Below are 12,516 nucleotides of genomic sequence, written 5' to 3' on the forward strand. Positions count from 1 at the left end.
CCCTGCCCTTTTAACCACCTCAAGTTAAAGAAAGTGAATTCTTCAAAATGATATCTGGTGATTTGCTTTGCTTTTTATAACCTCCCCCCCAATATCAAAGTAATGTTCATTTGGAAAAATATTTAGAAATTACTGAAATGTTTAAAGAAAAAGTAAAAACAATTATACATGACGATAACTACTGATAATATCACGTAATATCCTTCTAGTCTTTTTTCTATGCAAATATGAATTATCAACAAAATTTTAACACCACAAATAGTTTTGTTTTGCTTTTTCACCTAGTATTACCTCATGAACATTTTCTCATGTCAATAATTGTTTTCGTAAACATGATTTTTAATTACAAAATATTGTTCCATCATATGGGTGGGTCATTATTTAAGTCTTCTATTAGTGCCTTCCTAGTTTCCAGCTGTTTACAACGATAAGTAAATACGTTAACATTTTGCGTAAATATGTATCCTCACTATTTCCTAAAGACGGGAACAATACCGGATAAATGGGATGAATGTTTTAAGGCATTTGATACATAATGTCATATTGTTTACCAAGAGGGTTTTACCTGCCAGCAGAATGAGCATGCCTGGGGCAGCACCCTCACTATATTTTGTAAAGAAGCATGCCGTGATCCTATCACACAGGTTGCTGTGCCCAGATTGCTGGGAGAAGACCCAGAGGGAAACTAGTCAGGAGACCGTTGCGTTGATCCCAGGGGGACCTGATGGGGCTTGAGGCTAGGCAGCAGGGATGGAGGAACGGGAACACGCACTGGATTCGTGCTGTTCGGATGGGGGCGGGGCACCGGAGCTGATAAGGTAATTATGCGCGGCGCCGGGAACGGGAGAAGGAGGGGGCGCACGGTGCGTCCGCTCCAGCCTCCTCCGCACCGAACTGCGAGGTTGGCGGAGGCGCGAACCCCTCCCACCCCTTTAACAAGGACACTCCCCTTTAAGGCGGGCGCCCGCGCGCACCCGGCCNNNNCGGGGGATCCAGGGTGAGTCCCGGGGCGGGGGGCGGAGGCCGGGATGGAGAGGGCCGGGCGAGGGCGAGGCCTCGAGCCGCGGCCCCTGAGCTACAGCGCGCCCCCTCCCCACACGCACAATATGGCCGGGCGGGGGGCGCGGAGGAGTCGGGGTGACCCTCAGTCAGCTTGCCCGACCTCCGAGGCGCGGCCGCCCATAGGCCACCCGAGCTCACGCCGGGCCCCTGGGGACCCAAGCCCTCTTCCAGGCGGAACTGAATTCGGGGAGCTCCAGGGGGTTGCGCTCCCCGTACCTCCGTGTTCCATAGAGGGGAGTCCCGGCTTCCTTAAGATTGGGAGAGGTCTCTGGTTTTTGCCCTTAAACACGTCCAGAAACGGGGGGCTTTATTCCTACCCACCAGATGCTCCTGGGGGCGCCTTTTCTCCCGCCAAGATTGTGGGGTTCGGTAATGGGGTCTTGCTTCTCTTAGGTATCCTGGTGAGAGCTCTCGCGCACCCCAGGCTATAGGGGAAGGGGGTCTCTAACCTTCCCTTCAGCCTCTGCACTTGGCGTGTCTCTACCTTTCCTCCCTTGCCTCCCTGATGTTCTGGGAACGGGAGTCACATTTCCCCTTCGCTCAGCCCCCTGCGTTCTGCGGGGCAAACCCCCCACCTCCGATGCACATGCCTCAGGAAGTGGGACGAGCAGGCCCCGCAACCTTTTTGGAGCTTGGCTTTGGAATCTCTCTAACCCTATGAAAACTAGTTCCCGGGCGGTTAATCTGAATCTAGGTGTATTTGCTTTCCTCCCATCTCCCCCATCCCACCCCACCCCACCCCAGGGGGCCCATTTAGTTAATCACTTTGTGGATGCCTTTCAGGTGATATCCTAGAACCTGCGTCCAACCCCCAAGATTATTTAAAGATCCCACCACTGGACCGTCTCCCTGGCCCTTGGTCAGTACTTATTTACCTTCGCACACAAACCCTCTTCCCGGCCCTCCCCCACCCTCACACACCCCTTACCTTCCAACCCCCACAGCCTTCTGCTCGCCTGATCTTCCCCGCCACCCTTCCCATACAGAGGCGGGGACCTTTCTGTGGGACATTCCACTGGATGTGTTGTTTATGAGGCTTTGGGGACTGAAAAGAGCTGATGAAACCCTAAAATATTTCATTTGTGAGAGTCCTCTCAAATGTGTTTTGGCATTAGGTCTGCAGATGAAGGTTATATTTGGCAGTTATATTGAAGTGATTATTGACCCACAGATGGATCTGGGAGAGACTATCAGGATTGTATTTGCTCCCATGTACAAAGCCTGCTGCTTTGACTTAGAAGCCCCTAACCTTCCAGCAATGGGAGATCAAGTGTGTGTTCTTGGGCTCTTCTGGCAACTAAAAACAATTCTCAGATGGATCCAGGCTTCCTTAATAAAGCAGAACATGAAGAAAGACACTATGCCACTTTGGAGCCTCAAAAACAAGTTTATTATCTTCTGCTTTGATATTTGTTCCCAGTGGTGTAGCCTATGCAGTGAGGTCTTTGTTCACTGGTTAATGCTTCTGTTAGGTACCTTGTGTGTCTTCCTTGGTATTGCTGCGCTGTGGCATAGGTAACTGCTCTGTGAGGTCTGATAAACATGCTGAAGATGTAGGAACAGAGCCTGACATTTGTGGTGAGATAATGATTTTCACAAATAAGGATGTTCATGGGGTCTTATTATGGGCCATGTTTTTGGAATGTGTAATACAATTTTATTTCTCTAGTAGGGTTGTAAAAATAAGGTTCACCCTTCAGGTTTCTTATGTGTATGTGAATAAATCTTTAAGTCCTTCAAATAGGAATTTTTATTCTGCCCTTAATGTAGCCAAGATTTTAAACAGTCATTTCTCTGCCCATTTGGTGTGGTGTTTGTGGGGTTTGTCTTGTGAGCTAAGTTAAGAATGTTTAATTGATAATCCAACTGGTTTTGAATGGTGCAGAGTTCATTTTTTTGTAACCTTCCTAAAAAAAGGATGTTTGTTGGGGTGAGTGTGGGTGGTCATAATAGGGAATCGGTTTCTTTTTTTGGTATATGGGAAATTAAGTTGTGTGTCCAACATTCTCAAAGGCCTTTAAACTTCTTGGCCAGACACTACAGTTTTTTCCGGGACACATCTAGTTGCCAATAGTGCATGCTAGAGAGACCACTGTTGCAAAAGGCTTAAAGTAAAACGTCAGTTCTGGGAAAATAGAAGCTATGGGATAACAAGAAGTTGATGTTTTTTTTCCCCTTCCCTGATTTCCTATATAGTGCTCCCCTACATTGGCTAGAGAAGTGATAAGAGCCCAGCAGCTCTAATGCCTGGTACTCGAACATGATGTGAGGACAGTAAGGGATAGGTGTTTCTATTAGTTAATGAATTAATTAGTTAATTTCTATTAGTCTTTTACTGGGAGTAGTAAAAGACCAGTGATAAGGAGAATGAGTTTAAGGCTAGAAACAGTAGCCATTTGATAGGTATACTGTGTTTTAAGACCTAGCTTAGCAATGTTCACGTTGGTATTTAAAAATGTAAAGTTGAGTTGTAGCAGAAGAACATGACATTCATTTCTTAGGATAAAAGCAACAAAAGAGGCATTTGAGGTTATGATAGGAATATTTTTGAGTTTCTGTGACCAAACTAAAATAATTTTTATTTCAAGCCAAGTCTTGTAATTTTGTTGAATGGATATGGATGTGAGGTACTGTGGAAGTGAACTCCTGTAGAGCAAAAGAGAATCTCTGATAAGTTTTGTTGAAACAGCTCCTGGAACAGATGTGATAAAGCAATTAAAATGGCTACTCCTGGTTAAAGGTTAGAACCAGATGCAGGGAGGAGGCTGGTTTTCTGCCCCAGAACTTTGCTTCCTTACAGGTTGTCCTTGAACAAGTAACTTAACCTTTCTGTTACTGCCTCAGTTTTCCTCTGAAAAGTCAGAAAAATATTCTGTGTTGCTCTTATTGGGACATTCGTGAGACTGACTTACTGATAGCCAGTTGGCAGGGAGGTATTTTTAGACACAGTTTCTGACTTCAGTGAATAAGCAATGTTGGGTTACTTTTTATTCTATGGGGCAGAATACATACTCTGTGATTGATAGGTGCACCACATGTCACACTGTTAATTTCTTCTTAATTGTGCTTTTTTTGTAGGCTCCTTTCAGATTTACTCAAGTTAATTTCTGGCTTTGGTAGGCATTTACTTCATAAACCAGGCAGCATACCTGTGCTAATCAAAGACAGTCTGGAGAGAGTGACCTGCTTTAGGCTTTATTGGTTTGGCAATGTTATGCAATTCTGGATATGTTTATGGCACTATGTAAATGTTACATAAGAACATGGAGGCTGAGAGGTGGCCAGAATGGTGACTGTGAACACAGGAAGGTTAGACTGAGGACTTCATCTGAAAGGACCTTGGGAATCTGCAGTCAGTACAGGAAGAAACTGCACTTTATTTTCCTCTAAAAACCTTTTTAGATGATTGTATCTTTCAGGGGGACTGCTGTGTTATAAATAGGTTTATTCTTCACCGGTGAGCTAATTGTAACCTTGCTACCAAAATATGAATCAGTAAACCTGGAGAGGAGGGGACATGCTGCTTCTTTCAGCATGTCCTGTTGAAGCTGCTTGTTGCATTTTGGAACATGAGTTGAATTGCATTGCAGTCTGTTCTCATAATAACTCAGAGGTACAGGGTGTTGAGGTGGAATGGAATTCTCGGTTCACGCGCTTTAGATCATCTTTATTTTTGAAGGTTAAATTAGAATATCAGCTTTTTTGTTTTAATTTTGAATCTTTATTGTTTACTGCTTGATTTTTGCTCAGAGCAGCAGTAAGTATTAATTCTGAATCCCGCCTCTTTGTGTTGAGTTCTTTGGTTATTAATCTGTTACAGTAGGAGTTGATGTAAGAGGATCTTATCTCATTTTCCTCTCTATTTACAAAAAGAAAATCGAGAGTTCTCTTTCTCATCAGCCCTCTGGTGCTGTCTGTGCTGCAGGCATCCATAGTCTGGACTTAAGGCTAGAACCTTTTAAGTAATCAGCTCTTAGACCCTGTGGTTTCAGGCAGTCAAACTTGGATTTCTCTCACTTTGCCTCATTTCCAGGTTTGAGTACCTGCTGTCTGTTTTTGGACTTCTCAGATTCTCTGTCTCATGTCTGGCTACATCAGCTGGGACTTCATAGGCATCATTTCTGCTCTTGCCTGTTCTGTCTGCCTACTGGCATTCTCCATGGATCATGGATAAATGGGACACCAAGCAAAAATACTGTTTCAGAGTATCTCTCCTTCTCTTGTTCTAGAGTTGCCAAAGTTTGGTCTAGCTGTGAATTTTCCTTCCCAGGTTATCTTATCTACTGTAGATTTCAGAGACAGTGTCACTTCAGGCAGTGCTGCTTGTCTTTTCTGTTTTCTTTCTTTCCACCTAATCTTAAACCTTGTTTTGCTAAATATTTTAAATTTAAAATTATGAAAATAACTTTAAATATCATATCACCTCTAATATTTACTAGCTTACATATAGGACATTTGTTTTTTATATTTGATTGGTCATGTGTCAGGAATGGTTTTTGGCATGAGGAAATAATAGAGAAGATGAACAAGAGTCCCTAAATCTCTACTCTTGTGGAACTTAAAATTGCAATGGCAATAAATAAATAAATAAATGAAACGAAATAAAATTGCAGTGGCTTAGACTGAAAATAAAAAGCAAACACTATTATCAGTCATGAGTGTTTATACAAAAATCAAACAGGATGATATGCTAGAGTATTTCTGGAGCTGCCATTCCATATCTCTCAGTTTCATTGTTTCATCTGTAAGATAGGGTTCATACCATCAAATTTTATTATTTTTGATAGTTATGTTCTATAAAGTGGCTATTAACACTGAATTAGAGAATACTGTACACATTGCTCTTAAAGGTAATACAGGGGTAGGTTCCCGCAAGCCTGTGGTCACAACATTTTCATAAAACAATCAATATATAACCTGTTTTTATGTGTTTCTATATAAAGACACCCTATTTAATATACAGTTGATTCATTAACATTGAATTAAAAAACAGTACTGTAACTCATGCCTGAACCAAACTCACTTAACACATACACTTTCTCCTTAAGGCACATCACTATCTTCTTGTGCTTAGGAATACTAGACATTTCAGCACTATACTTGGGAACTATTTTAAATAGCAAAATCATCAACAAAAAGTATGGTACTAAACATACTGCCAAAAGGACATGTGTTTACAGTATGAGAGCTGAAACAAGAAGGCAGAGTGTTGCCTTGTTTGACCTCAGCTGGAAACATGTGTGTTGGGCGGCTCTGTACATGTCCTTGAATGACCAGGAAAGTACCACAAGCATTGATTTTGGGGGTTACAGATAAATTTTAGCAAGTAGGCAAATTCACGTATATGGAGTCTGAATAATATTTTGTTAGAGCTATACATGCAAATGTGGTACAGGTAAAATTGCATCTCACAGAATTCCTAAATGGTTTCACTGAACCAGAATTTTAATACATAGAGTTAGAAGTCCCATTTCCAGACTGTAAATAAACTAAATAGATAGACATGCATAGTGAGCATCTAATATGGTGACCTAAAGATTGCTTTAACATATTTATTGAGCACCTGCCATATGTCAGGCTCCATTGTAGGTGCTAGGGATACATAGCAGTAAGCCAAAAGAGACAGCTGCCTTCCCTCATGAGGCTTACCATCTGCAAGATGATATAAACAGTAAACAAATATAAGATTGATTTGTACCTATCACAGTTCACCTTCTGTTCCTTGCTCCTGCAAGATTTCTGGGATTTTGTGTACACATACTTGTTCCCAATTATTCAGTCCAACACTAGGTTAGGTATTACTGCATAGGTGTTTTACAGATGTAATTAGGGTCCCAATTATTTGACTTTCAGGTAGGGACTCTATTATGATGGGCCTGACCTCCTTGAACTAGCTTTCTCTTTCTCTCTCTCTCTCTCNGGGGGGGGGGGGTTGTGATGGTGATAAGTAAAACAGGAGAGGGGACTAATGAGAAATGTCCCAAATCTCAGGACACCTGAGATCTGGTACCCTTTTGCTGGACTTCACAGATGAAAAGAAGTTCTTTGATTATATGTGACTTTCATCTGCCTATAACCTTTTTCTAGAAAATTGTGTGTTTGGAGGGAGAGGAGATTGTACCTGCTTCAGAGATCAGTTTATGGGTTCTTGGAATGTTTGAGTTGAGTTTTATTTTTTAAGTGGATATTTAAATTAGGAGAACCCCTTTTCTCCAAATTCTCGCTCTTTGTCTTGGTATATGTCTGTTACAATTTACAAGATTGAATCACATCCAGTCAGTGTTCTTTTTTTTTTTTAATATTTTTTTAGTTGTTGATGGAGCTTTATTTTTTATTTATTCATTTATATGTGATGCTGAGAATCGAAGCCAGTGCCTCATGCATGCTGGACAAGCGCTCTACCACTGAGCTACAATCCTAGCCCTTTTTTTTTTCTTTTTTGTGTGTGAGGGGGTTGAGGGGGTGGTACTGGGGATTTAACCCGGGATACACTACCTCTGAGTTACATCCCTAAGCCTTTTTAATGTATTTTTAATTTTGAAAAAGGGTCTTCTTAAGTTGTGAGGCTGACATTGAACTTTTGATTCTCCTCCCTCAAGCCTCCTGAGTTGCTGGATTACAGGCATGTGCCACTACATCCAGCTTAGTCTGTGTTCATTTCTGATGTCTAGGACATACATAGATAGCCCTAAGCTGAACGTGGAGAGGAATTCTGAGGAAAGAGTGTGTTCTTGCCCTTCTGTGATTTACACATAAATTGACTACTTCTGCTTGTTGGAGTGACTATAAACTATGAAGAGTTCAGACCCTTCTCATTCACTGAAAGCAGTAGTAAAAAACATCTAATTCGCTGAATGTTTACTGTGCTTAAGCATTGTGTTAAGTACTTGTGTTGTTTCATTTATTCTATGCAGCTATTCTTTTCTTTTTTCTTTTTTTGTACCAGGAATTGAAACCAGGAGCACTCAATCACTGACCCACATCTCCAGCCCATGTTTTATTTTCATTTTTAAATTTTGAGATAGGTTCTTGCTAAATTGCTGAGGCTGGCTTTGAACTTGTGATCCTCCTGCCTCAGCCTCCTTTGCCTCTGGGATTATAAGAATGTACCACCACTCTGGTTTTATGCAGCTATTCTTTGAGGCACCCTTCTCTCTATTTTACAGATAAGGCAGTTGGAGCACACAGAGATTAAGCAGTGGGCTCAAAGTTGGTCCAGTTCCAAAGCATGCACTCTAAATTCTGTGCTCCACTGTAGACTACGGTTACTATGAAAATAGTTTTCTAACCAAGTAGTCCTTCAATCTTCCATTTGTTTTAACACTTACTGCTGTATTTAACTTGGGAAAACACACAATGTCTGATGGTTCCACTGTTTTTATGTGGCTTCTAGGATCAACTCCAGACGCCTTTGCTTGGCATCACAATCTGATCTGGCCCTCGTTCGTCCTTGTCTCTGGCAGGAACCTTGGCATTGTTGTTGCATCTGTCAGTTTACTGTGGAACCAACACACCCTGTATTTTTCAAGTCCCATTATCTTTTCTGTTTCTTCTCTCTGGAGTGCTTTCTCTCCCCTTCTCTTCCTAGTTAAATCCAACATCCTCCAGTATGGAACCCTTGTCCTCTTGTGTTCCCCAGTCAATGATTCCAGTGCCCCATCCATATTAGTAGTGGAAGGTCATGTGGTTTATAGTTCTGTTTTCCTTACCTCTACCCACAAAAAGTTGATAATAGGAACCATTTTATTCTTTATATGACTTTGGCCTATCACAGAGCCTTGCACATTTTAAGCAGTTAATACATTTGTTTAGTTAAATTCATTCCTTTCTTTTCCATCCTCTTAGTAAAATCGTAGGTAAAGAGTTCCAAACCCATCTTGTGGTAATTTATTTATTTTATATGTGTGTATGTGTATTTATACATACATATATAATATATATATATATATATATATATATATATATATATATATATGGGATAAAAACTATGTGTGTATGTGTGTGTACACACACACACACACACACACACATATATATATGTAGTTTTTATCCCATTTGTGAGTTACTTGGATCATAACTATCTTCCTATCTCCCCTCCTTCTTTCCTGTTAATCTATCACCTACCCATTTTATTTCAGCCAAATGAACTTGATCTCAGCCTCATTACTTTCTCAGTCTTGGCTAATTTTTTTTCTCCTTCATTGTCCCAGTTGCCAAAACAGTCATTCCTATCCATTTTCTGACTCAAAACTGTGACATATACTTTTCTCTTTTCTCTCTTCTCATTCATATGATTGTAAATAGGTCAGGAAGAAAATACCAGTGATAAATATTCTCCCCTTCCCTAATAAGCCAGAAGTATATCTACTTGAATGCAGCAAAGAAAGACAACAGTAATTTTACATGTATATTATAAACTGTAAGTAAAGGACAAAAACCAAGTTACTGGGAGACAGTCTAAATTCAACAACAAATTCTGGACACTTAGGTCACAGGAACATTGGCCACACTTTCTCATAATGATGCCACTCACTCCAATTTTACCTTGACATTCTGAGCAGCAGGTGGGCCTTTGCTCCTATGTTCAGGTATTTATAGTTAGTCATAAATTAAATTGCAATGACAGGTCTCCATAGCATAAACATCAAACATCTCTTTTGAGTGAGAACAAAGCTTTCATTCTCTAGACCTGAGGCTTAGGGTTGAACTTGTTTAAACAGCTCTCTAGGGTTGGGTTTGTCTCCAAGTAGAATGTCAGAAAGGCAGTTTGTAGAATGGGTATAGTGTGGAGCTGACTTTGCAAACACTTTTCTCTTTTGCAAACTCCCATTTCAGGATCTTTTCCCAGATTGGAATTAAATACCAAACTTATCAAGTGTCTTTTGTTAAATCTGTGAGTTTTGCCCCCCCCATACAAATAACTTCCTTTATTAAGTCAGTACATTCTTTTCATAAGTGCTTTTTTAAAAGCCAGTACATTTTTTCTTCTTCAGGATACCACCAAGTACACGTGTAAAATTTGACTTTATTATAGCTCTTGGGTGTTTGAGAGCCTTTGTTTTGTTTTAATGTATTTTTTTAAATCTAATTTTGATGATTGTGAAAAATTAAAAAAAAATAACTTTGGCTTTTTATTTGTTTTTAACCAATAGCATGTGATTGTGTTACTGCTGCAAGATTTTTCTCCTTAGACTAGTTAGAACTTTAGTTCTCAGATACTGCCTTCTCACACTTTCCCCCCAAGAGAACCAAACACTACCTCAATTTTGGGTCAGTTTAGTGCCAGACACCTCTATTTTTTAACCCAATTCAGGATTTTCATTAAACATTTTGGCAGTTGTCTAGATCAGCAGCTATTAAACACTTATTTTTTTCTTCTTAAAATAGTGGAGCCCTCTTCTTCCTGCTGCCCCCCTACCCCTGTCCCATATCAGGGATTGAAGCCAGGAGTGCTCTACCAATGAGCTAAATCCACAGGACTTTTAATTTTTTATTTTGAGACAGTAAGTTGCTCAGACTGGCCTCATACTTGCTATCCTCCTGCCTCAGCCTCCAGAGTAGCTGGGATTACAGGTGTGTGCCACCACACCAGTCGCAAGTGGAGCACTTAAAAATTAAGGTATCCTCTGCAGTGTTCTATATTGCAGAGCCCTCTTCATCTTTTAAGTTATCAGGTGGAGATTTATTAAGCACAGTGCTATTTACCAGGCACGGTGCTACGGACCAGTTCAGAAAAGAGTGAAAAGAACACTGGTTTCCTCCTTGCGGAGTTGAGATTCCTGAGATGTCATGGAGAGCCTAGAGATTTAGGAGGAACATGTTTTTAAAAAACACTGTACTGGGCTGGGGTTGTAGCTCAGTGGTAGAGCTCTGACCTAGAATGTGTGAGGCACTGGGTTCAATTCTCTGTACCGCATAGAAATAAATAAAACATAATGGTCCGTCAACAACTAAACAAACAAAAAACCCCACTTTTCTTTCTTGTTTCTTGCTCATGCATGTGTTATGGATTTTTTTGTTTTTGTAATTGAGATTATATTATACATATATGGTTTTGCAAGTGTGGATTTATGGTAGTTTTTAATTGTGATAAACTACATATAACATAATTTACCATTTTAATAATTTTAAAGTATACAATTCAGTGGCATCAAATACCTTCATAATATGCAAACTGTCAGCATTTTTCATTACTCTGAAAGAGAACCCTATACCCATTAAGTAGTCACTGTCCCCTCTCCCTCACTCCTAACAACCACAAATCTGATTTTTGGATATTTTGTATAAGTGAAATCATACGATATGTGGCTTCTTTCACTTAACATAATGTTTTCAAGGTTCATCTATATTGTAGTGTGTATCAGTAGCTTATTTCTTTTTGTGGCTAAATATATTCCATTTTGTGAATATACCATATATTGTTCATCCATTCATTATTTGATAGACATTTGGGTTTTTTTTTTAATTTTATTTCTTAAGTTGTAGATGGACACAATACCTTTATTTTGTTTATTTGTTTATGTGGTTCTGGGGATCGAACCCAGTGCCTCTGGCATGCTAGGCAAGCGCTCTACCACTGAGCCACAACCCCAGCCCCTGTTTTCTACTTTTTGGTTTTTGTGAATAGTGCTATTAGAATATTCATGAACAAATTTTTGTTTGAACACTTGTTTTCAGTTCTTTTGGATATATACATAGGAGTAGAATTGCTGAGTTATGTGGCAATTCTATGTTTAACTTATCAAGGAGTCACAAACATTTTTTTTACAATGTATGTTGTGTCTCTGTGTATGTGTATGTGTGTGGTGCTGGAGATTGAACCCAAGGCCTCACGCATGCCAGGCAAGTACTCTAACACTGAGCCACATCCTGTCATGTTGCTTTTTTTTTTTTTTTAAGTCACTACTGGCAATATATGAGTTCCAGTATCTCCATCTCTCGCCAGTTTTCATTTTCTTATGGCCTTCCTTATAGATGTGAGGTAATAGTTTGTGATTTTGACTTGGCATTTAAATTTGAAATGCATTTGAGCTGACATTGAACATTTTTTTTCATATGTTTGTTGGCCATTTGTCTATCATCTTTGGAAAACTGTCAGTTCAAGTCCTTTGCCCAGTTTTTGAATTTGGGGGTGGCATACTGGAGACAGAACCCAGGGGCACTTTACTCCCAAACTATATTGCCAGTCCTTTTTATTTATTATCTTGCTTAAGTCCTTGTTAGTTGCTGAGAATAGTGTCAAATTTGTGATACTTTTGCCTCAGCCTCCTGAGTTGCTGGAGTTACAGGTGTATGCCACCACATTTGATTTAATTGGGTTGTTTTGGTGTTGAGTTGTAAGAGTCCTTTATTCTGATTACTAGAGCATTATCAGATATATAATTTGGAAATACTTTCTCCCATTTGTTGTCTTTTTACTCTCTTGATATTGTCCATTGATGCACAAAAGTTTTT

The 12,516-nt window shown here is 40.0% G+C and overlaps 1 protein-coding gene across 1 annotated transcript in view; it reads left to right on the forward strand.

Annotated features, from left to right (window-relative positions):
* Nucleotides 1–1,898: 1,898 nt before the first annotated feature.
* The window catches only part of Acvr1b (activin A receptor type 1B), a 41,195-nt gene continuing 30,577 nt past the window's right edge, over nt 1,899–12,516 (forward strand). Inside the window, exon 1 of the mRNA XM_015493376.2 lies at nt 1,899–1,921. The gene's annotated coding sequence lies outside the window, so the exon portion shown is untranslated. The remainder of the gene's footprint in view (nt 1,922–12,516) is intronic.

Source organism: Marmota marmota, unplaced genomic scaffold, assembly GCF_001458135.2.
Source record: "Marmota marmota marmota unplaced genomic scaffold, marMar, whole genome shotgun sequence".
NCBI classification, from domain to species: domain Eukaryota; kingdom Metazoa; phylum Chordata; class Mammalia; order Rodentia; family Sciuridae; genus Marmota; species Marmota marmota.